General features: G+C 44.4%; 1 protein-coding gene across 23 annotated transcripts in view; it reads left to right on the forward strand.

The window, feature by feature from the left end:
- The window catches only part of cac (calcium voltage-gated channel subunit cacophony), a 248293-nt gene that overhangs the window by 113010 nt on the left and 112359 nt on the right, over positions 1-22924 (forward strand). The gene's annotated exons all lie outside the window — the stretch shown is intronic.

The raw sequence follows: 22924 nt of genomic DNA on the forward strand, positions 1-22924 counted from the left end.
TGTCGCTGTTCTTTGTCCGAGCTTTCCGCCGCTGCTCGCTGCCTTTTCCGATTTGACCCCTTTACCTCGTTCTGCCCGGTAACGACCGGCCGTGTAGGATTCTCCTATTCCCTCTCTGTTCGGCCACGTCGCGAGTGCACCGGCTCCTGGGACGCTCGCTCCTCGAGCCGGAGGTTCAAGAATCCTGCACCGGTCGCTGGCCGTCGAACCAGCCCGAATCGAAATCATTCTACCAGGGACATTCGTCGGGGATCCTCGGAGATCCTTTCGAGGATCGAAATGCTTCGTAAGCGACCGAGGGAAACCTTAATCGTCGGATACTCGTGTTAGATTGTTGTTCGCTGGAAAGTCGCGAAGGCTGACACCTCGTCTCTTCGCCGTTTTGCTCGACGTGGTCGCTCTTTAACGCACATATCGATTGCAACATTTATTTTTGTACATCGTGGAAGCCTTTGCGGTTGCTCCGCCGCGTTAATTCGCAGCGGAACGGAAAATTCGGTGGCAGTTTTGCATCGACCGCTTTTCGCCCGGCCGTCGAAAACAGCAATTAAACGGAGGAACCGCGGATCGAACGGGGGTTAATGTTACCCGCAAACGACACCGTCCGGTCTCTCACGGCTTCCCGACGTCTTTCTGACGACGGCTTTCTCGCGGCAACGGTAGCAACGGCCCCGTTTACGTCGCTCTCGTTATCAAGCTGTCGCCGGCTCGCCTCGCTTATCGGCTCGCGCCGCTTCGCCAGCGTTCGCCAGCGTTCGCTGGCGAGTGCAGGCGAACCGAATCGCGGTTAAAGGATACGATGCGATCGTCCGCATCGTATGGGATGCATGAACGTTGCACGGCAAGGGGCCTTTCGAGCGGCCAAACCGAGATTCGTCACGCTGCTCTGTGCACCCGAATGTGCGCCCCTCGCCTCCGCCTTTGCTTTGGCCCCTCTCGGCCCCTCTCTCCTAACGTAAGCGTCGTTGAAAAGCTCGTCAAAGGGCCAGAGCGCATTTACCGAAGCATCCTCCAGCTTTCGCGAGACTTTCCTCTCTAGCGGGAAACCTCCGCCGCAATTTAATCGCGGCGATTCGATCCTGATGGGACCGACCCACCGGTCAATACCCCGAATTTTCATTTACTCACACATCTTTCGGGATCGGGTGAACTTTTATATCCGACGAGGAAAAAAGCGTTCCAGCAGCTTGTCGGTTGATATTTTTATGTTAATTGTTGACACACGAAGATCGTGAAAATTGCAGTTCTTTTCGGATTTCAACGGTAGCTCGACTATGCGTCGACCGATTTCGATGAAAGTTTCGGTGTGCATACGAGTCACCGAGATCGACCCAACACGTTTTTTAAATGTTCGTTCCAGGTTCGGATGAAAAGGTTAAGAAACGAGAGATTTTTGTACCTTTTTCTTTTTGTCAATCCAAGTAATAGCAAAATTAAAATAGATTATTTTATAAGTTTATTGATTCTACAGTAAACTGATTCCTGTTATATTTAAAAATAATTCGAGTCGTTTAATCGATTTTAATAGCAAAGTTAAAATGGATTATTTTATCATTTTATTGATTCTACAGTAAACTGGTCCCTGTAACGTTTAAAAATAATTCGAGCCATTTAATCGATTTTAATAGCAAAATTAAAATAGATTTTTTTATAAGTTTATTGATTTTACAGTGAACTGGTCCCTGCAACGTTTAAAAATAATTCGAGCCATTTAATCGATTTTAATAGCAAAATTAAAATAGATTATTTTATAAGTTTATCGATTTTATAGTAAACTGGTCCCTGCAACGTTTAAAAATAATTCGAGCCATTTAATCGATTTTAATAGCAAAATTAAAATAGATTATTTTATAAGTTTATCGATTTTATAGTAAACTGGTCCCTGCAACGTTTAAAAATAATTCGAGCCATTTAATCGATTTTAATAGCAAAATTAAAATAGATTATTTTATAAGTTTATCGATTTTATAGTAAACTGGTCCCTGCAACGTTTAAAAATAATTCGAGCCATTTAATCGATTTTAATAGCAAAATTAAAGTAGATTATTTTATAAGTTTATCGATTCTATAGTAAACTGGTCCCTGTAACGTTTAAAAATACTTCGAGTCACTTAATCGGTTTTGAAGAAAGTTACAAAAGGTTTTAAAAGGTGTTTGAATCCCTTTTTTCAAGGATCGTAGTCGATGATCTCGAAATAGCGATAAATAGGTATCCGATGGAATCTATAAGAAGGAAAAAGAAGCATCGAAGGCTTAACAGAGATTGGGCACGGGTCAAACTGACCCGACGTTCGCCAGTCGCGACGCTACTCGACCGTCCATAGTCCGAGGATTGAAATAATTAGATAAAAAGTGGGTTAAAGTTTTTATCGAGTTAGCCGGACCGTTATCGAGCCGCGGTGGCGGCGTGCATGGACGGCGAACTGTTTCGAGGTGTGCGACCATCGCATGCCCCATAAATAATCACGATGCGTCGACCTTATCCTCTGCGATCGTTCTCCTATCCCGTTGGAACATCCTCGATCAGAACAAAAAAATACTCCAACATACAATACTTCACAATAAATACTTCATAACATTCCGGATTAAACGAGTGTGCCCGATCGTTGGCTCCAAATATAAACGAACTTTGGACGATCGATCTATCGAACATAAGCTTCTACAATTTTGTTGCTATGTTTCAAAAATGCACCGAAGTTTATAGGTAGGATAAATTTTCAACAACGAAAACTTATCTTTTGGGACGACACGATTTTCCTTCGAAAATTCTGTCAATCGAACGTGTAGACAATTGCAATCTTTTTTTCACTATGAAGTCCACCGATGTTTATTCAAGTATTATTTATAATAATACTATTTTTCGCTTCAAGGGAAGAGTGTAAACTCTTCTTCAATTCTTGTATTTTTTTTATAACGGTTATCTTGATTGTAGTGCGTTAAGAGGATTAAATATATATATTATATGATATATTATATATAATTATAAATTTCTTTAACTTTTGTATTGCGAGAATTTTTGGGATTGATATTCGGTGCTTAACTTGTTAATTGTGTTTCAGCTATGGTCGACCAGGATTTTATTAAATATATATATATATATATAATATATTTTTAATAAAATCCTGGTATATATATTTTATATATATTTTTTTAATAAAATCCTGGTCGACTATAGCTGAAACACAATTAACAATTAACAAAGTTAAAGAAATTTAATCAATGAAACCGAAATTAGGAAGTTAAAATTAACCACTGGAAATATTAATATAATGTTAATATAATATTAATAATAACAACAATAATAATAATAACAATAACTCTGTTAGTTTGACAAATCCAAGTGAGCTTCGTCCAATATAACAAAATTCGTCGTATAAAAACTGGTCGACGACCAAATCTACTAAAAATAACCGAGAAACCTAAGCTACTTCCATTTAGTTTACTTTAGTTCTCCGAGGTCCAACAAGTTCGAACGGTCTCCACAGTTCGAGTCGGGGTTCTTCTCAGCGATCAAAGGAAATATGAACCGTCGACGATGATCGCGAAAGCTGCCTGTGAATGGGTCAGAGGAGGCCGAGAAGCCGGGCGAGAAGCTCTCTCGCGCGGTGCATTGCTTGCAGTAGAAAAGGCCCGCGCGTGGTCAGACGGAGCGGGTCGGCCGGGCGGTCCGGGTTTTCGTTCGCGCGATAAAGCGCAGCTAATTGTATTTCGCGGCCGGGATCCGGTTGCACGGGCCGGGCTCTCGGTCGGCGCTCAAGATTAATTAAGAACCGGCAGCGCGCGGCGTTAATTTCGACGGCGTAATTTTTCTCGACGGGGCCGGCCGCTCGTAAATATCGCGCAAAGGGCATCCACTTCGAGGTCCCGTTGTCCCGGCAGTAATTCGCCGCGGCTCCCGGGATCGGGAATTTATTTTATACCGGAGGAATTTATCGTTTTCATTAAATCGCGAGCACGTTGGCCCGCGACACCTCTCTCTCTCTCTTTCTCTCGCTCGCGACCATTTTCAGCCCGCCTTCTTTTTTTCCCTTTTTTGTTTTCCTTTTTCCTCTTTTTTTTTCGTTCACCGAGCTCGTTCCGCGCCGGAACCTCTCGCGCAACCCTCGAAAATAAAGGTCGCCGACCCGAATCGAATCGAATCGGATCGAACCGGAGCGGAGCGAGCCGTCTATTATCCGAAATTGCTCTCGACGTCGTTTCCTCCGGCTTTTAAATCGGCGTCCCATCTCGCGCCGAGCACAGACCAACCCCCCGTCCGTCCTCCTTTCGCGAATCCCCCGACGAAATCGGCCGGAATATTTAATGCTCGAACCGCCTAATCGGCTCGCAGCGATATACAATTCGTCGCGCGATTCTGGAGCTTTGTGCCGAGAGCAAATCTCGAGGAGGGTACGCGAAACGGGAGGCGAACACAAATTTCTTCGTCTATGAAACAATGCCCCGCCGCGTTTGCTTTCGCGCGCGATAAGTAGAAACGGCGAGCAGCGATCAGACGTTTCGCGCGTCTCGGACAATATTTATATTACAGCTTTAGCGCCCCGCGAATTTAATACAATCGGTGTCGTGCGCGCACGCTGGAACCTTGCAAATATTTAATCGCACCTGTACATCGGCGTCGGACAAAGCGCTGTAACTTTGTTTCCGATCACTCGATTTGCTTCGCAAAAATTCAGAGCACTGTTCAAACAGGCCTTAATGAGCCTGCGAAGCATGGAAACGATGCGTCGAACGGCTCTATCGGAAATGCATTTTCAAAAATCATGTTAACTCTCCTTTGCATGAATTTTCACGATGAGATACAAATATATATATATATATATTTGGCTGTTGCCACGGTTAAATGACAACATGCGAAGATGATAAAGGAAAGAAAGAATAAAAACAGTATTATTTAACGATTTTTATTATTGTTCCTATATGGGAACTTCGTGCGCATGCAAGTGCAAACGAATGTACAGTAATGACTCCCGTATTGACGCTTAGATTGCGCACAAAAATGGACAATTTGGGAAGAGGAGATACGATTAATTTGAATGTTCTGCCTCGTTTTATAGTTACGAATTATCAACAACTATGAAAACGAGATTTAAGGCTCGAATAATCGTATCTCCTCGTCCCAAATTGTCCAATTTCGTGCACGATCTGAGCGTCAATTAGAGAGACATTACTGTATGTCATCATAATGCATTTCGTACGAAAATCACGAAAACAGCGTGCTTACAATTTTCAATATCGCTCAGCGCTCTAACTGTTTACTCAAAGAGTTAAATTTCGGGGCTCCACGATGCGATTAAAAATGTCCCATCTTTTTGATGCATGCTGGCACATTTTTAGACCCACCTCGAAAATATTGCAACAGCTGCACGCGCATTCGTGAACCCATGCGACATACAGTGATGCTACAGTAAATTCTCCCTAACTTTTTTTATTAATTTCCTCCAAATGGACGACATGGGAAGAGGCTCGTTTTTATAGTTGTTGACAATCGATAACCATAAAAACGAGCCGCAAGGCTGGAATAATCGTATCTTTCCAAATTGTCCATTTTTGTTTTCAAAGCTGATCGTCGATTAGGGAGAATTTACTTAACTCGAGTTCCACCCTATAACAACAAATTGAATTGAATTATTACTAATTAGTTACGTATTCATATTACGCGATATTCCTTTGCTAATAAAAATATACAGTGATGTCTCTAATTGACGCCCAGATCGCGCACGAAAATGGACAATTTGGGAAGAGGAGATACGATTATTCGAGCCTTGCGGTTTATTTTTATAGCTATAAATTGCCCACAATTATAAAAACGAGCCGCAGGGCTCGAACAATCGTATCTCCTCTTCCTAAATTGTGAACAATCTGAGCGTCAATTAGAGAGGCATTACTGTACAGTAATGTCTCCGTAACTGACGCTAAGATTGTGCACAAAAATGGAGAATTTGTCAAGAGAAGATATCATCCGAACCTTCTTTTTGCAGCTCGTTTTAATAGTTATTAACTATGTTGTTAACTATAAAAATGAACCGCAAGGCTCGAATAATCGTATCTCCTCTTCCCAAACTATCCATTTTCGTGGACAATCTTAGCGTCGGTATGGGAGACATTACTGTACCAATTCCGTGCAATTCGAAACGCGACGAAATTTCAGCGCGATGCGGGTCTATCTTATTTTCTGAAATCCTGTGCCCCAAAGGGTTAAACTACGGAACACTCGAAATTAAGTTCCCAATTGGGAACGGTGCGCGACGAAGGGTCAACCCTCCGTTCCCTAGCCAAACCCGAAGCACCTTAAATTCCGCGTGACCCGAAATTTCGAGCCACCTCTTCCAAGTTACCGCCAAATTTCCAGCGATCCTAAATATCCGGCGACCCTAAATCCGTACGATTCCCGAGCCGGTCCGCCGCGTTCTCGCTGCTGCAGAAATATTTTCTCCCCGGCTCGTTCCCGGCGGACGGTTGGAGGAGGGTGGTGGAACGAGTCGGGGTGTGTTGCGTAAGGCGGTCTCATGGTTCGTCGACGGCCGAGGATCGCGGGAAAGGAGGTCGACGATCCTAGTTACGAGTGTCCTCGCGAACACGTTAATTTATTAGAGATCCGTGGGGCCGGTTTGTCACGTAAAAGCCGGCGGTGTTACGTAACTGCCAATTAAATAATGGCTCGGAGCGTGCCGGCCGGTCGTTTCGTCGTTCGCTCGGCTAATCGCGTTCCGCGTGTATCCAGTCTCGACCCGATCGATCGGAACCCGTTACCCAAGGGTGCTGCCGAGCTGATCGTTGGACGGGAACGAGCCGCGAATCGCGATCAAGATCGCCTTCGTGATCAAGATCGCTTGCGAGTTCCTCGAATCGTCGCCTTCTGCGCGGCCGAATTTCTTTTTTCGCCGCGATCGTTCGATTTTTATCGCCGAAGATAATTACGATCGCCGCCGATTTTAGAATGAGAACGTAAGACAAATCCATCCAACTCGTTGCATTGTTCGTCAAACGGTCGATCGGGCTGGCGAGCATTTGCTCGTTGCATTTCGTCGACTCGCGGCGGAGCCGATTCTTTGGAAACTGCAGCTGCAGCGAAACGTTGCAATCATCCCCCTGCAACCTGAATCTCGCCGCGCTCTTTATGGACTAAATTCTAACCGTGTTTTACGACACGCTTGATCTTTTCGATAATTTCTTTTCTTGATAGCTGTATCATGCGTTGAAATGTTTATTATTTCTTTCTATTTTGTTATTTATTTATTTATAGTTTCTTATTTATTTCTACTTTCTTATTTATTTGTTTCTAGTTTCTTATTTATTTATTTCTAGTTTCTTACTTATTTATTTCTACTTTCTTATTTATTTAATTCTAGTTTCTTATTTATTTATTTCTACTTTCTTATTTATTTATTTCTACTTATTTATTTATTTATTTCTACTTTCTTATTTATTCATTTCTACTTTCTTATATATTTCTTTCTACTTTCTTATTTATTTCTTTAAGTATCCTCTTATGTTTTATTTTTTACCTTGAACCATCTAACAAAAGATTCTTCTCATCGGCATCAACAAACCATTATCGCTGTTACTACTATTATTAAGTAGTTACTGCATTAAAAAAAACTGTGTTACGACGACAACATAAGTTTATTTCACAATGAACGAGGTTTCCAAACGCACGCAGAAATGCAAATTACCGCACACTGTACATTTTTGCACGTGTTGGAAACCCCGTTGATTGCAAAAACCTCGTCTCGCGCAGTTTCGGTCCGGTTCCACCGTGCACCGAGCGAGCAAGCGCGCAAGCGAAACACACCTTCGCCGAGAAGTTTGTTGCCGAAGAAGGTCAGGTGGGAATAAATAATTTGTGTGCAAGGAGAGATGATTACTCCGGTGACGAGTAGCAGCAGGAAGCCGGAAACGGGCGATAATTGCGTCGGTTTGCTCTCGGAAGAGGGCAGAGCTTTCTCTCTGTCTCTCTGTCTCTCTGTCCCTCTCTCTCTCTCTCTCTCCCTCTCTGGCTCTCTCTGTCCCTCTCTCTCTCTGGCTCTCTCTCTCCCTTTCTCTCTCTCCCTTTCTCTCTCTCCCTTTCTCTCTCTCCCTTTCTCTCTCTCGCTCTCTGCCGCTCTCTTTCTCGCGCTCTCGGTCTCTCGCGCTCTCTCTCTCGCCCTCTCTCTCTCGCTCTCTCCCTCACGCTCTCTCTCCCGCTCTCTTGCGCTCTCTCTCTCGCGCTCTCGGTCTCTCGCGCTCTCGGTCTCTCGCGCACTCTCTCTCTCTCTCTCTCTCAAGCTCTCGGTTTCTCGCGCTCTCTCTCTCTTTCCTTCTCTCCGGCACAGCGTGTCGAGTTTCTGTGCGCGGCACGTGAGAGTCTCGAGGCTTCGGGTTCGCCTCGGCCAGCAGTTGGCAGAACTGATTCTGATTCTGACGCCCGTGGGGGTAGAACGGGGAGAACGATGACGCTGGTGGAATCGTGGCCGATGGCGGAGGGGTCGCCGGGTGGAGGAGGGTCGCCCGGAACGGCCGAGGAGGAGCCGAAAGGGCGGCATGAATGAACGATCAATAGATATATAGTTTGCTTGCTTGTGCTTGCTTGCTTGCTTTTGCTTGGTGCCGAGCAGCCAGGTGCCCGTGCCGCCTGGATTTTCGTGGCAGACGAGACTTTTTCCACCTCCCCAAAAACCGTCTCAACGACGCACACTTTTCGCCCGTTTGTTTTCCGCCTTCTCCGACCATTGTGCTCACTCCTCCGCTACGAAATTAGAGGCGCATGTTCTCTCCGAGAGATACTGCCTTCGGGGAGATGTTCGCGAGCTGCGCTCCGTCGTCGTCCGATGCATCGACCTCGTTCCTCTCGCGTCTCTCGAATCTTCGATTTATCGCTCTGTTCTCGGATAGAACGGGCTTTAGCTACTGTCGCAAATCATTGCATCTCCTTCGGCATGCTTGCACACTTTCTTCCGGCACTTCGACGTACGCTCCACGGTCGTCGTAATTGTTTAGATCGTTCAACGGTTAACGCGAATTGCCGTGGACGTGTGATTTTCGCAGTCGTCACCCTTCCCTCGGATACGCTGCCGTTGTTGCGATCACGGTTCACCGTTCTACAAGCTAATTTTACTACATTTTTCCTTGTAACTCTTTCTGTTGTATTTTCTCTTCCTTTTTGCAACGACGTTACTTACGCATCTTACATTCTCTTCTCACTTTTTGAACTGTACGATTATGTGCGTGCTTTTTGTTTTTATCGTACACGCGTGACGGCTATACCAGATCTCTTTTTTATACTTTTTCTTTTTCTTTGTAATTAAGGGTTTTTATCGGTATTATTATTATTAAATTATTATTGTTCTTATTGTTATTATTACTGCTTTTTCTTCTGAATGGTCTTCGAGTTTTCTTAGCAATCGGAAAACGATCTCGTAGATCTGTATAGAAACACAGTTCGATTCAAATGAAATGAATGGAAGCACGATAATCGAAACGATTTCTCTCTCGAAATGCCGTAACAATAATTACATGATTTTTTGGAAAGCATGAATACGTTCAAATGCATTCTTTCGTGCAGTGGACAAGATGCAAACCGACGCGAATGCGTGGAACTGTGGATCTGAAATTTCACGTCGCTTCGTTTACAATTTATTCGAGAGACTCGGTGAAAAAGTTAAACAACGACGGTTCAATATTATAGCGAAGAGCGTAACTCGCGAGGCTTACCCAGTTATTTATTAGAGCAGAGCGTTATCTGCATGATAACCGGTTAATCTTTAAAAAAGGTGTATCCGCGCGTAAGTAATAGAACCGCCGACTCCCAGGAGATTTTCTTGGAGTCCTTGATGGCGTCGCGAGCATGTTTAATACACCTTTCGTTTAACCTAATTGATACGATAATCTGACCGAACAGAGTGTGTTCGGGGGCATTCGGAGTTCACGGCACGAATTAGGTGAACGAGCGTAGCTTCTCTATCGAATTAACCCCTCTCCGCCTCGCTGTGCCGTGTCGGACTCGAGGCTTCGAACTTAGAACAAACTTCCAACGAGCCTGAATATTTTCTATGCAAACGCGGGCCTAAGTTGCTGATTGTTCCCCCTGAATCAGGCCGATCCCAAGAAATCGCTTCGTTTTTTCATTTGAAGCTAGGACAAACAGATTTCAGTGACGATATCTCGAAAGTGAAAATAGAGTTGTAGGAAATTTTATATTTTTACTGATATTTAAACAAATACCAAAAGGACTATATTTGCATATTTCTATTTTCTATTATTTCTAATATTTCTATTTTCTATTATTTCTGATATTTCTATTTTCTACTGTTTATAATATTTCTATTTTCTATTATTTATAATATTTTTATTTTCTATTATTTATAATATTCCTATTTGCTATTATTTATAATATTCCTATTTTCTATTTCTGATATTTTTATTCTCTATTATTTCTAATATTTCTATATTCCATTGTTTCTAATATTCCTATTTTCTAATATTTCTATTTTCTATTATCTCTATTGTTTCTAATATTTCTATTATTTCTATTGTTCCTAATATTTCTATTATTTCTATAGTTTCTAATATTTCTATATTCTATTACCTCTAATATTTCTATTTCCTATTATTCCTAATACAGAAATATACGAATACAATGTTTTATTAAGATCTGCTTAAATGTCATTAAAACTACAAAAATTCCTTTCAGTCTCTAATTGTTCGCACCACTCTATAAATTAGCGAGCATTATACTTGACTTTATCGAGTACGTTACATTGTTCTGGTGGAATTTTCGGGGCCAATAGTACGAAATTAATAACAGTATAAAATTATCAGAACTATACAGGGTATCCCAAAAATGTCTCGCAATCCGAAAGTGGCGGGTTCCTCGGGTCATTCGAAGCAACTTTTTCCTTTACAAAAATTTTCTCCGAGGCACCGTTAACGAGTTATCAACGAAAAACAGTGACCAATGAGAGGCGAGCTCGGCTGGCGCGAGGCGACCGAGCCAATGAGCGGAACTGGGCTTCGTGCGCCGGTTGGCTGGGCCGCCTCGCGTCAGCCGTACTCGATTCTTATTGGTCACTGTTTTTCGTTAATAACTCGTTAACGGTGCCTCGGAGAACATTTTTGCAAAGGAAGAAGTTGCTTCAAATGATCCGAGGAACCCGCCATTTTCGAATTACGAGACAAAAGTACAAAAAAAAATTACGAGACCCAAAGTACAAAACGGTCAAAGGTACAAAACGATCGACGATGCTTTCGAAGCGAGCATAACGGCGCACATGACCTGGTCGTTCGCGGAGATCGGGAAAACGACTTGCTTTCCCCCGAGCAGCCATGCTTGAACGCTGGATGACCTCGTGGCACGGCCAGCAGAGACAAACGGTGAAACGGTGCGTGCACACCTGTGCCGGCGTACACGCGTGCGTGTGCACTGCGGACCCGTCGCACACGTCGCGACCCTCTGCGTATTCCTCGGCCGGCACTCCTCTCCTCTCTGGCCCCGAGGCTCTGTCCTCCTTCCCCCTTCCCTCCCCGAGCACCCTCTAACACCCCCATGTCCCGTGGCCGTACCACTTGGCAAATACTGGAGACGTCGAGTCGCCCCGGTTGACCTTACTATTGACAGGGGCGGCTTGCCTGATTTATTAAGCTTCGCTCGACGTAAGGAAACGAGCAGCTTTGCGTAGCCCGCTATAGCAACGCCGGCTTCCCAGCCGAAAGGAACTATCACGCCCGTAACAGCTTTCGCTCTATTCCGGGGGACTTCATTCTCCGAGCGGTTCGAGCACCGCGCGCCCGACTATATAGAGCTCGATAAAATCGTTTTTGGAGCGATTCGTGTGTCTAATGGAGTATTCAGGCGAGCGTCCATGGCACAGTTTCCCATCGCTGGTACGACGGATCGGCCTACCCATCAACTTAATCCGAAAGGTCCTGGACAGGTCGAGAGGTTATCGTCGCGGTCTCTCTCTTTGTTTTCTTCGAAGCTGCAATAATTGGAAGTTTTTCGAGCGTGATCGTTTCTAAGATGGAAAAGAACATTTTTATTTATTGCGTGCTTATATTGGGTGTTCGGAAAATCGTGGCACAATTGGCAAGGGGCTGATGCAAATACGATGCAAAAATAAGTCGAGGAAGAGGAATAACATTTTTTTTTATTTAAGGCGTCGTTCTTGAGAAAAATTAGGTCGGAAAAGTGATACTATTGATTAGGAATGAACTGGCGCGTCTGGTCATGATGTACCAATTCTACTGTACTAGTTATGTTGCAAGCCACGCGAGTTTGACGCATGTTTTAACTCAGTTTTCGCGGAAACTTAAATACGCTACTTTTTATATACGTTTTTTGTACGATTTAAATACGCTGGGTCAAAATGACCATCCGAGGGTCATTTCTCGATTTCAATTCAGGTTTCAGAGATACGTTGTGCGCTTCGAATTTTTAACGATGGAAGCGACGGGCTAATAAAGGCAGCTTTGAACGGGGATGGTACAGTTTTTTTTTTATTATAAGGAAATCTCGAATGAGATTTTTTACAGTATGCTATTTTATGGAATAATACAGATTATAGTGAGTGGCGAGGACGTTGGTAACGTTGTGCCCTTGGGCACACAGGTTATGAACATTGAAAAAGGTATTAATATTAGGTTCAGTAATATTATTACTGTATTTAATATACTATTACTATATTAGATTCAGTTATTAAGTTATTATACTTTAGTTATTATACTAAAGTATTAATATTAGGTTCAGTTATTAAGTTATTATACTAAGGTATTAATATTAGGTTCAGTAATATTATTACTATATTTACTATATTATTACTATATTAAATTCGGTTATTAAGTTATTATACTTCAGTTATTATACTAAGGTATTAATATTAGGTTCAGTAATATTATTACTATATTTACTATACTATTACTGTATTAGATTCAGTTATTAAGTTATTATACTAAAGTATTAATATTAGGTTCAGTAATATTATCACTATATTTACTATATTTACTATACTATTACTACATTAGATTCAGTTATTAAGTTATTACACTTCAGTTATTATACTAAGGTATTAATATTAGGTTCAGTAATATTATTGCTATATTTACTATATTAAATTAAATATAAAAAAGCTACTATATTAAATTCAATTATTAAGCAATCTACGTCCAATGGCAATTGAAATCCAGCTTCGAAAAAGTTTCGGATGCTATAGTTCACGAACTATGGTCGCGGAGCTCGATGCCACAGTTCTTGCACTATTTGTTTGTTTTTTTCTAGTTTTTAAGGTTGCCAAACTCTGCTTAAATCGCGCAATTCTATAAAAATCGAGAAGGCTACCTCGAGCACATAGTGTCACGATTGATTCTACCGAATCCTAAACTCTCGTTGCACCTTCTCTCTCTCTCTCTCTCTCTCTCTCTCTCTCTCTCTCTGTCCCAGCACCGACGCTCTGTAATGTTATAGTTCAAGGATCTGTGAAGCGACGCGTTGCGTCGCGTCGCAGGCCGCGTATGTGCTCGCGTTTTCGTGCCGGGATGACGACACACGCGTGCATCCCTACGACTCGAGGCTCGGCCAGTGCAGGCTGCATTCCCGCTGTTTGACCCGCTGTGACGCATTCGAGCCTCCATAACTCCGATTTTCGTCGTTCTTTGGACCGCGATGACGCAGAACCCGCGTAACTTACAGAATGTCGTTCCTTCGAGAATGTCGTTCCTTGAGGAACTTCCGACGGACATTTCCGGACACGGTTCCACGATGATTCGCTCGTTTCTTTAACCCTTCCGCGGGGTTGTCGTTCTCTTCGCGGCGATTATTCGAGAATTGATTTTTATAGTTCCCCGTCGGTGAAAATCGCGGGGTGAATGAACCGACCGGAACCGTACCGTACCTGGAACAGGTGTTTCTATATCCGGCGGATCGATTTTGCTATTTTCTCACCGTGAAAAATCAACTCGTTGCGCGGACTTCGACTACGAACGGACGCGGCCCGTTTCCTCCGCCGACTGCGATCAATTGCAGTCGCTGAAAAAGTTCTTTTATCCGTATTTTGGTTGATATTCTGTTAATAGTATAATATGTAATAATTAATTGTGTTAATCGTCGATGTACGTCGTCGATGATTCTAGTATATTAGGCGTGATTGGTGTTCCTAAATTCGGTCAAGATACAATTATAATTCTTCCTAATTTTCTGTCAGCTCGTAAACAAAAATTGGACAATTTGATGCCGATTGCCAAGCTTATTTATTATTTATTTTTATACACCCTGTAGAACGTTTTAAACGGTTCATTTCGAAAAAGCATTTATATAATTACGGTCATTTCATAAATACAGTAAATTCTCCCTAATTTTCCTTCAGCTCGTAAACAAAAATTGGGCAATTTGGGGAGAGGGGATACGATTATTCGAGCCTCGCGGCTCCTTTTTATGGTCGCCGATTGCCAAGCTTATATTTATTATTTATTTTTATACACCCTATAGAACATTTTAATAAACCCTTCAGTTAAAAAAAACATTTACATAATTACGGTCATTTCATAAATAGAGTAAATTCACTTAGATTCTGCAGAAAAATGGACAATTTCGGAAGAGAAAGTACAGCGATGTCTCCCTAACTGACGCTCAGATTCTGCACAAAAATGGACAATTTGGGTGGAGCAGATACGATTATTCGAGCCTTGCGGCTCGTTTTTATAATTCTTGAAAATCGGTAACTATAAACAACGAGTCGCAAGGCTCGAATAATCGTATCTCCTCTTCCCAAATTGTACAATCTGAGCGTCAATTAGAGCGACATTACTGTACAATGATTCTGCTCAATTATTGCACAATCTGAGCGTCAATTAGAGCGACATTACTGTACAATGATTCGATCGAAATAACCTCGTTTTCATAGCTGTCGACAATCGGTAACCACAAAAACAACGCGCAAGGCATAATCGTGTCTCCTCTTCCAAAATTGTCCACTTCCACGTTCACAAGCCAAAGGAAAATTTTGTATAATTTTTACCGCGTTTCCTCGGAGGAGGGTGTATTCTAGATTTTTCGAGCATGGCAAGTAGAACGGGTGGGCCAAAAGGCAGACGAAGGCCGGGCCGGCAACGGCGGCAGCTATAGCACCCTCCGCGGGCAGAATGTTATAGTTCAAGGATGTCCGGTGTCTAGGAGTCGCGCGGGGACCGGTGTCATCGGGTTCTCTCTTTCTCTCTCTCTCTCTCTCTCTCTCTCTCGCTCTCTCTCGCTCTCTCGGCCCGTGGCACGAGAATTTATCGCGTAATAATAACAGCGCGCTATTAATAACGTCCGCTGGTTGATCCGATGCATGATCGGGCGACGACGGTTGTTGCGTGCAGCATCGAGGGAGAGAGCCGGGTAACGAGCCTCTTTGAGAAGTTGCTCGACCGGACGGAGAGAATCGACGGCCTACTTTGTAATTAGGGGACCGTGGATGGGGCGGAGCCGCTCCTGTAACGAGGAATCGCGAGCGCGCGCGCCCCGATACCGCCATTATTAATTTATTAAGGGTGAGAACCCGTTGGAAAACAACGCCGGATCCTAAAAGATAATTACGAGGCAACGGTCGAGTTCAAAATGAGCTGCGATCGTTCGCTTCTGGCACAAATCCTGTTGCAACGCGGCTTCCCCGGCCGTTGATTAACGTTAAGTTCGAAGTGGCTGATCACTTTATTTATCGCGGGCCTATTAATAGCTTCTTCGATGCTCGAGCCGAGAGAGGAAGCTGCTTCGAAATAATAATTTCAAAGGAATTTGTCGCGTTGCACGTCGATCTAAATAACTCGATGAATTTTATGGCATTTGATTATTGTGATTTCACAATCATTTCTCCGGCATTTTTCTTAGCCGTCGATCTTCGATTTCGATAGATTTTACGCAAAATTTAAGATGCAGGATGCATGTCAATTGCAAGATGCAGGAGCTGCATAGACGTTCAGGTATACTTCGCGTCCGAATCGTTTCGATCGGCTGAAAATAATGCAACAACATTTTGAAATTCTTCGAAGTATCTTCTATTGGATTATTAACCCTTTGCACTCGAAAGCATTTTAATCGTAAATCTGAAACACTTCTTCTGACTTAACAGTGATTCCATTTTATGCGACAAAGCGCATTTTATGCATATGAAATTGAGTCTTGCGATTCGTACAACGGTTACACTGTTAATAACATTTTCAATTTAAACTCTGACGATATTAAAATCATCTTGGAACGTGATGTAACATTCTCAACGGTGCCCCGGAGTCACCACTCGAGTGCAAAGGGTTAAGAAATGCATACTTTATTCCACAAAATTCGACGCATCTCGACGCATTAAGCGCCGAATATCAAAGTCAACGAAAAATTCTCGGAATATCAAAGTCATTCGATTAATCACACTCAAACTAAAAAGTGAAAATTCACCATAGGAAATATTGGTTCAGCTATTTTGCATCGCATCTAAAAGATGCGTCCAGAAAATCCAGTTAAAAATTAGCGTCACCCATGGGTGACTCACGCGGCACCGAACGAACGGACCAACCAATGACCCAATATTCCGCATTTATTCGAGCAGCTCCTCGTCCTTAAAAATCCGCAGTCGTCGTCGTATTCGCCCGACGCTCTCCCCTGACAACTCGGAGCATTTTCCGTCGGAGCCGGCGCGACGCGGCGCGGCGCGGCGTGGCGCGAGTATGGTGCAAACTTCGCGGCGCAAATAGGACACGCGGGTGTTTCCATGCGGTTTGAAACTTGGGCGAACATTCGATGGGGCGGGCGCGGGCAATTAGAAGCGGTACCGAAGAAATCGCACGGGGTATCGATCGGCGGCGGTGCCGAGACGGCCGGGCGAACCAACGGGTGACGTTCTGCCAAAATCCGGCGGTGTCTCCGGGTCTCTCCCGTAGTTTGGACACGGGATAGAAAAGGGCAGCTTGGCACGTCCAGTCGGTCGCTCGTAAGTAGCACAAGCTCTCGGATCACCGTGGAAAACCAGCGTTGGCACGCGTTCTCCTCCGGTCTCCCCGCGCGTAAGTAGCAATCCGTTGATCTCGGCGCTCGTTTTAATGCCTCGGCAATACACGAACGATAATCGGCGACGGTCGCGGGCTGCGTCCAAAACCCGCGCTCGCCGTCTCCCGGAATTGCCAAGCGTATGCGACACGACACGGATCCGCCGCCGCCGCCGCCGAGACCTCGGGAGATGCGAGTCGCCGCGGACGCGGAGCGCAGTTTTCTCGGAAGATTCGTGGGCCGGCGCCAAGTGGCACGAACACTTGTCTGATCGGGACGAATACGGGAGACCCGGGGACGGGCTCGGGGTTTTACATTAGTCATCTTTCATGGAACGACGAGGGGGATCGGCGCGCACCCTCCTCTCCTCCTGCGGCTAATGGAAATTAAACCCCGGCGCATGGTAAATGTTCTATTTACGTGGCCGCACGGTGGACGCGTTTTCCAACCCTCGGCGAGACCGTGCAGTGGCTCGCGAACGCGATCGATCGCTTTTCGAAACGGAATTACATTTTTAAGGCGAGGTTCCGGTTTAGGGGACTAGAGGGAGGGTCGTTTTTCTTGGGTTTCTTTGGAACGAAAGCGAATAAGATTCTAATCCGCGGGATTTTGGACATTTTGGACGTTTTATTGTGTAGCTTTTCGGCGGATAAAAAATTGTATGAGATTCCAATCCGCGGTTTTTTGGACATTTTGGATATTTTATTGTGTAGCTTTTCGGCGGACAAAAAATTGTACGACTTTTTCTTTAATCGAACTATCGAGGAGAAATGGGCCTATAGGGGTTGTCGGAACTCTATAGGGGTTGTCGAAAAATTCTCTTCGAACGGCGAGGAGTTCAGCTCCTCCCCCACTGTAAATCCGAAACTAAAAATGAAATATGTTCTTAACGCTAGATTTACGGAGCACATGAAACAACTGTTTCATATTAGTTTATAAAACATATTTTATATTAGTTTGTTAGTATTTCTATGTTTCATATTAGTTTATTAACAATAAGACGTTTTTAAGGGATTTTGAACGAGTGTTATCGTAACATTCGCCGTGAGTAACATATTACAATTGAATAAATAACTCGCGATACGAATACAGTAATGTCTCTCTAATTGACGCTCAGACTAAGAGATACGATTATTCGAGCCTTGGGACTCGTTTTTATAGTTACCGATTTTCAAGAATTATAAAAACGAGCCGCAAGGCTCGAATAATCGTATCTCTGAGCGTCAGTAAGGGAGACATTACTGTACAGTAATGTCTCTCTTACTGACGCTTAGATTTTGTGCACAGGAATAGACAATTTGAGAAGTGGAGATACGATTATTCGAGCCTTGCGACTAATTTTTATAGTTACCGATTTTCAAGAATTATAAAAACGATTCACGAGGCTCGAATAATCGTATCTCCTCGTCCCAAATTGTCCATTTTTGTGCAGAATCTGAGCGTCAGTCAGGGCGACATCACTGTACTTGGGAATTCTCTACAATCGTCCCGCGGCTTGCAAGCGGAGATTGCCGATTTTGGAAGAGGACCTGCGATTGATCGAGCCTCGCGGCTCGTTTTCATAGTTAACGATCGTCGAAGGACCGTGGAAACGAGCCGCGAGGCTCGGACAATCGTGTCTCCTCTTCCAAAACGATAAGATGGCCGGAATGTGATTTTCGAAGTAATAATTAAATGATCGTCGTGTTATGGGACAAACGCGGAGAAAAATGTTGCGATTGCCATCGAAGTACAGTAATGTCTCTCTAATTGTCCACAAAAATGGACAATTTGGGAAGAGGAGATACGATTAATTCTCGCCATACAGTTCATTCTTATAGTAACGAATTGTCAACAACTATAAAAACGTGCTGCAAAGCTCGAATAATCGTATCTGCTCTTCCCAAATGGTCCATTTTTGTGCAGAATCTGAGCGTCAGACATTACTGTAATCGTAAATTCAAAAAATCAGTGTCATTTTCACGTGTTCCATAGATCTAGCATCGAACTGCGTGACATTTCAGAGACAGCGAACCTATAAAATCATAAAAATAGAATCCTTTTCTTTGACAAGTTTCTGGCAGTTCCATTAAAAAAAAAGTTCGAAGTTACGTTTAACACTAAACCAACCGAGCAGTAATGACGACTAGCGTGCATCGACTCATAAGAGTGAAATGCTAGAATTCATTTGGATTTTGTAAAGTTTCAATTATGAGACTTCTTTCAATAATATAATTTATTCAATCATTTTCCACGAAGAAGTCTCCAAAGTTTGTAGCACCATAAAACAAAAAATCGGCCACTTTAACCGTGGTAGATTTAGCGTTAAAAAGTGATTTCGTTTCGAACGATGTTCGAGCCGGTACACAGAACGACGCGTCGTCGTCCGTTCGCTGTGGTTCTTAATTAATTGTGTGCAGCGTTCCTCGTGTCCCATCGATCGGATCCGATCCGGGCAGGCCGTGGTCGCGACGGACACGAGACGTTTTCGAGTTTTGTCACAGAGGTGTTGCACAAAGTGGGCAGAGTCTCTTCCAAGGTGGAGAGACTCTTTTCGGCGCGTGGGCGGTGCACACTCGCGGCGTTTAACAGTTTCCGATCGCGGAGCGGCCATTCCGATATTAGCAGGAGGCGATGTATTTGTAGGTGGCCTGGTTAGCCGGAGCTGAATAGAACGAAGATTCGGCCGGCGTGGCATGCCCGGCTCCGTTTTCCCTCGGCCGAGAACTTTCCGGAATGTTCGAAGGCTCGCGTTCGTGGACGGTCGCGACGCGTTCGAGGAATCGGCGTGACGCGCGATGCGCGAGTCGGGAACGGAGGGAAATCAAGCGGAGTCAAGCGGAGCCGAGCGGAGCCAAACGGAGTCGAGCCAAGGCGAGTCGAGCCGAGCCGAGCCGAGCCGAGCGGTGGCCGAGTCGACGTTCAATTATTTCAGTCCGCGGAAACTTCGCGGAATCGTACGCTCGAGGAATTTGCATGTCCTAATTAGCATTCTTCGGGGAACCGTAAACGTTGCTCTTAATCTATTCGCCTCATCAATGAACACCGGCTTCTTGGTAATGTTGTTTCACGGTCGCGTGTCCCGTCCATTCATTCCGACCAGTCACCAAATCATGCGCCGGAATACGTGCAGCCAGCCGCGCGCCGTCTTTCGTCCGCAGCCGCGGCCGGCTATTTATTTAATCAAGCTTTCGGATCGGCGTGCCTCGGGATCGCGCGGATCGCGAACGGCGTTCGCGTTTCCCGCCGTGACCGAATTCGTTGGTGCATCGATTTTCTGGAGAATCGAACCGTCGAACGTGCGAGCGCCCCGCGTGTTTCCGTCGGTTGTCCCACGTTTGCGGGAGAAGTGCAACAGTGACGTCGATTCGACGATGTTTCCTGGCGGACGAACTCGCGTGTGCTGCGCGTCTCCGTGAATCCCGTCGACTCGTCGGATCGCGCGCAGGTTTGTGCAAACGCGCGATTCTCTCCGACGACAACGTTGCGGCGCGGTGTCCTAAAAGTTTACAAGTTTCAGGCTTGGCTCGATACAGTCGCCTGCCCGTAGTTTCCCCGAGACAGGCGAAGTTTGTGCAAACGCAACTTCGTACGGATCGATTCGCCCCGGCGAAAACTTCGTTTCCTTTGTGAAACGCGGCGACGCGTCGACGTTCAAACGCTTGAAACTTCCGGCGAGCTTTATCGTGCGCTCTCTCGTCGACGAATATCTCGTTTAAAAGACGGTCGCCCGACGTTATCGCGCAAACTTTCTGCGCTCTAACACGCGACACCAGACGTCGCGGTTCGCGCGCGGATGAAAGTCGGTTCGACGATCCGAAAGCGTCGATCCGCGGTTATTTCGCCGCGTACAAGACGGACGAACCGTGTCGCGGCAGAGAAACGCGGCAGGATAAGAGCGGCTCGCCTGATGCAACCTCTTCGGGGATCGCGTGTGCAGCGAGCGGCGTGGGCGTGGGACGAGTCAGACATGTCTCCGGCATCTGTTCTTGACGTTCTTCCGTTCTCCGTCCTCGTCTCTGTCTCGCGATTGATCGTTCTCGCTGGTTCCGGGAGGAATTAACGTGGCGACCGCGTTGTTCCCGTACCAGGCCGTTTGCTACGACGATGCTCGGGCGCCAGATGATCGCGTTTCGCTTATGGTTACCACCGCCGGCGACGATACCAGCCACGGAGATACGCCGCTGCGTCCTTTGTGGTCGCAGTCGCAGCCGAACGCTCGCCAATCTCGGAACTATCCTGCCAGAACCACCCTCTCTCTCTCTTTCACTCACTCTATTTCTCTCTCTTTCAGTCTATTTTTCTCCCTTTCTCACTCTCACTCGATTTCTCTCTCTCTCTCTCTCTCTCTCTCTCACTCTATTTCTTTATTTCTCTCTCTCTCTCTCTCTCACTCTACTTCTCTATTTCTCTCTCTCTCTCTCTCACTCTATTTTTCTCCCTTTCTCACTCTCACTCTATTTCTCTCTCTCTCTCTCTCTCTCACTCTATTATTCTCTTTTTCTCTGTCTCTCACTCTATTTCTCTTTCTTTTTCTCTTTGTGTGTGTGCGTGTGTTCTCTCTTTCACTCTATTTATCTCTCTTTCATTCTATTTCTCTCTCTTTGACTCTATTTTTCTCTCTTTCACTGTATTTATCTCTCTTTCACTCTATTTATCTCTCTTCCACTCAATTTCTCTCACCCTCCCTCTCTATTTATCTCTCACTCTATTTCTCTGTCTTTCACTCTATTTCTCTCACTCAATCTATTTATCTCTCTTTCACTCTATTTCTCTATCTTTCACTCTATTTATCTCTCTTTCACTGTATTTATCTCTCTTTTACTCTATTTCTTTCTCTTTCACTCAATTTCTCTTTCTCTCACTCTATTTATCTCTCTTTCACTCAATTTCTCTCTCTCTCTCTCTCTCTCTCTCTCACACACACTATTTATCTCTCTCTCTCTCGCTCTCTCTGTCTCTCTCTCTCTCTCTCATATTTCCTCCCTCCGACCCCCGCCTCGCGACGTCCTTCGTTCGCCCTCGTTTTTCGCGTCCCGTTCGTTTCTTTTCCCTCGGTACATATTTCGCTCTTTCTTCTCCTTTCTTTGGAGCCTTTTCTTCGCGTGTATCGGCCACCGAAATCTCCCTGTGTGCATCTCTTGTCCCTCGGCTCGCGCACGACGCTCTGAAAAGCGTGCTTCAAGAGAACGGTTTTTCCATCAACCGTATCGTTCCTTCCTAGACGGATTCGGAGATGAATATTAAGGGGCAGCTTTCTACCATACCGTTACAATGAAGATGATTTTCGGCAATTTTTTTTTAATAACTCGAAACGCCGATGAAACTTCTCGTAATATTTCATACACATTCTTTGACATTTCAAGCATATATATATGCTTGAAATATGCTATATATATATGTTTTCTTCCGTTTCATTTTATCGACGTTTACGTCCATGGTCTCCACGAACCTTTCGGTGTTGTTGACCTCTGAGTTATAATCTAGCATTTTTTTCCCTCGATCCGTAAGAAAAAATGAAACCGGAATTTTTGTATAATAGAACCACGTGTAAATCCTAAATCTATAAATCTATGAACTTTTTAATCTATAAATTTAAAAAAATGCAGAAACAGTGACGATACGCGGCTCTTCATTTGAAAATAATTGAACATTTCTCGCAAAGATCACTGGTCTGTTTTGAAAGCAGCGTATTACATTCGTTCTCCACTTTTCAACCAGGATTTAGATTTATTCGACGCGTAGTTCTGTCGTGAAAAAAAAACTCCATTTCACATTTCGTTCTCGATCACTGGAAAAAATGCTGGATTGCGCGCCGATCGACACCGTCGACGGGGTGGTTCATGGGGAACGAGATTTATTGTCTCGGTGAACGTCGATAAAATGTAACGAGAAAAAGTGTAACGACGAAAAGTTTCGTCAATCTTTTACATTGTCAAAAAAATCGCGGAGAATCGTCCTTAT

Source organism: Megalopta genalis, chromosome 1 (genome assembly GCF_051020955.1).
Source record: "Megalopta genalis isolate 19385.01 chromosome 1, iyMegGena1_principal, whole genome shotgun sequence".
In the NCBI taxonomy this organism is placed as follows: Eukaryota; Metazoa; Arthropoda; class Insecta; order Hymenoptera; family Halictidae; genus Megalopta; species Megalopta genalis.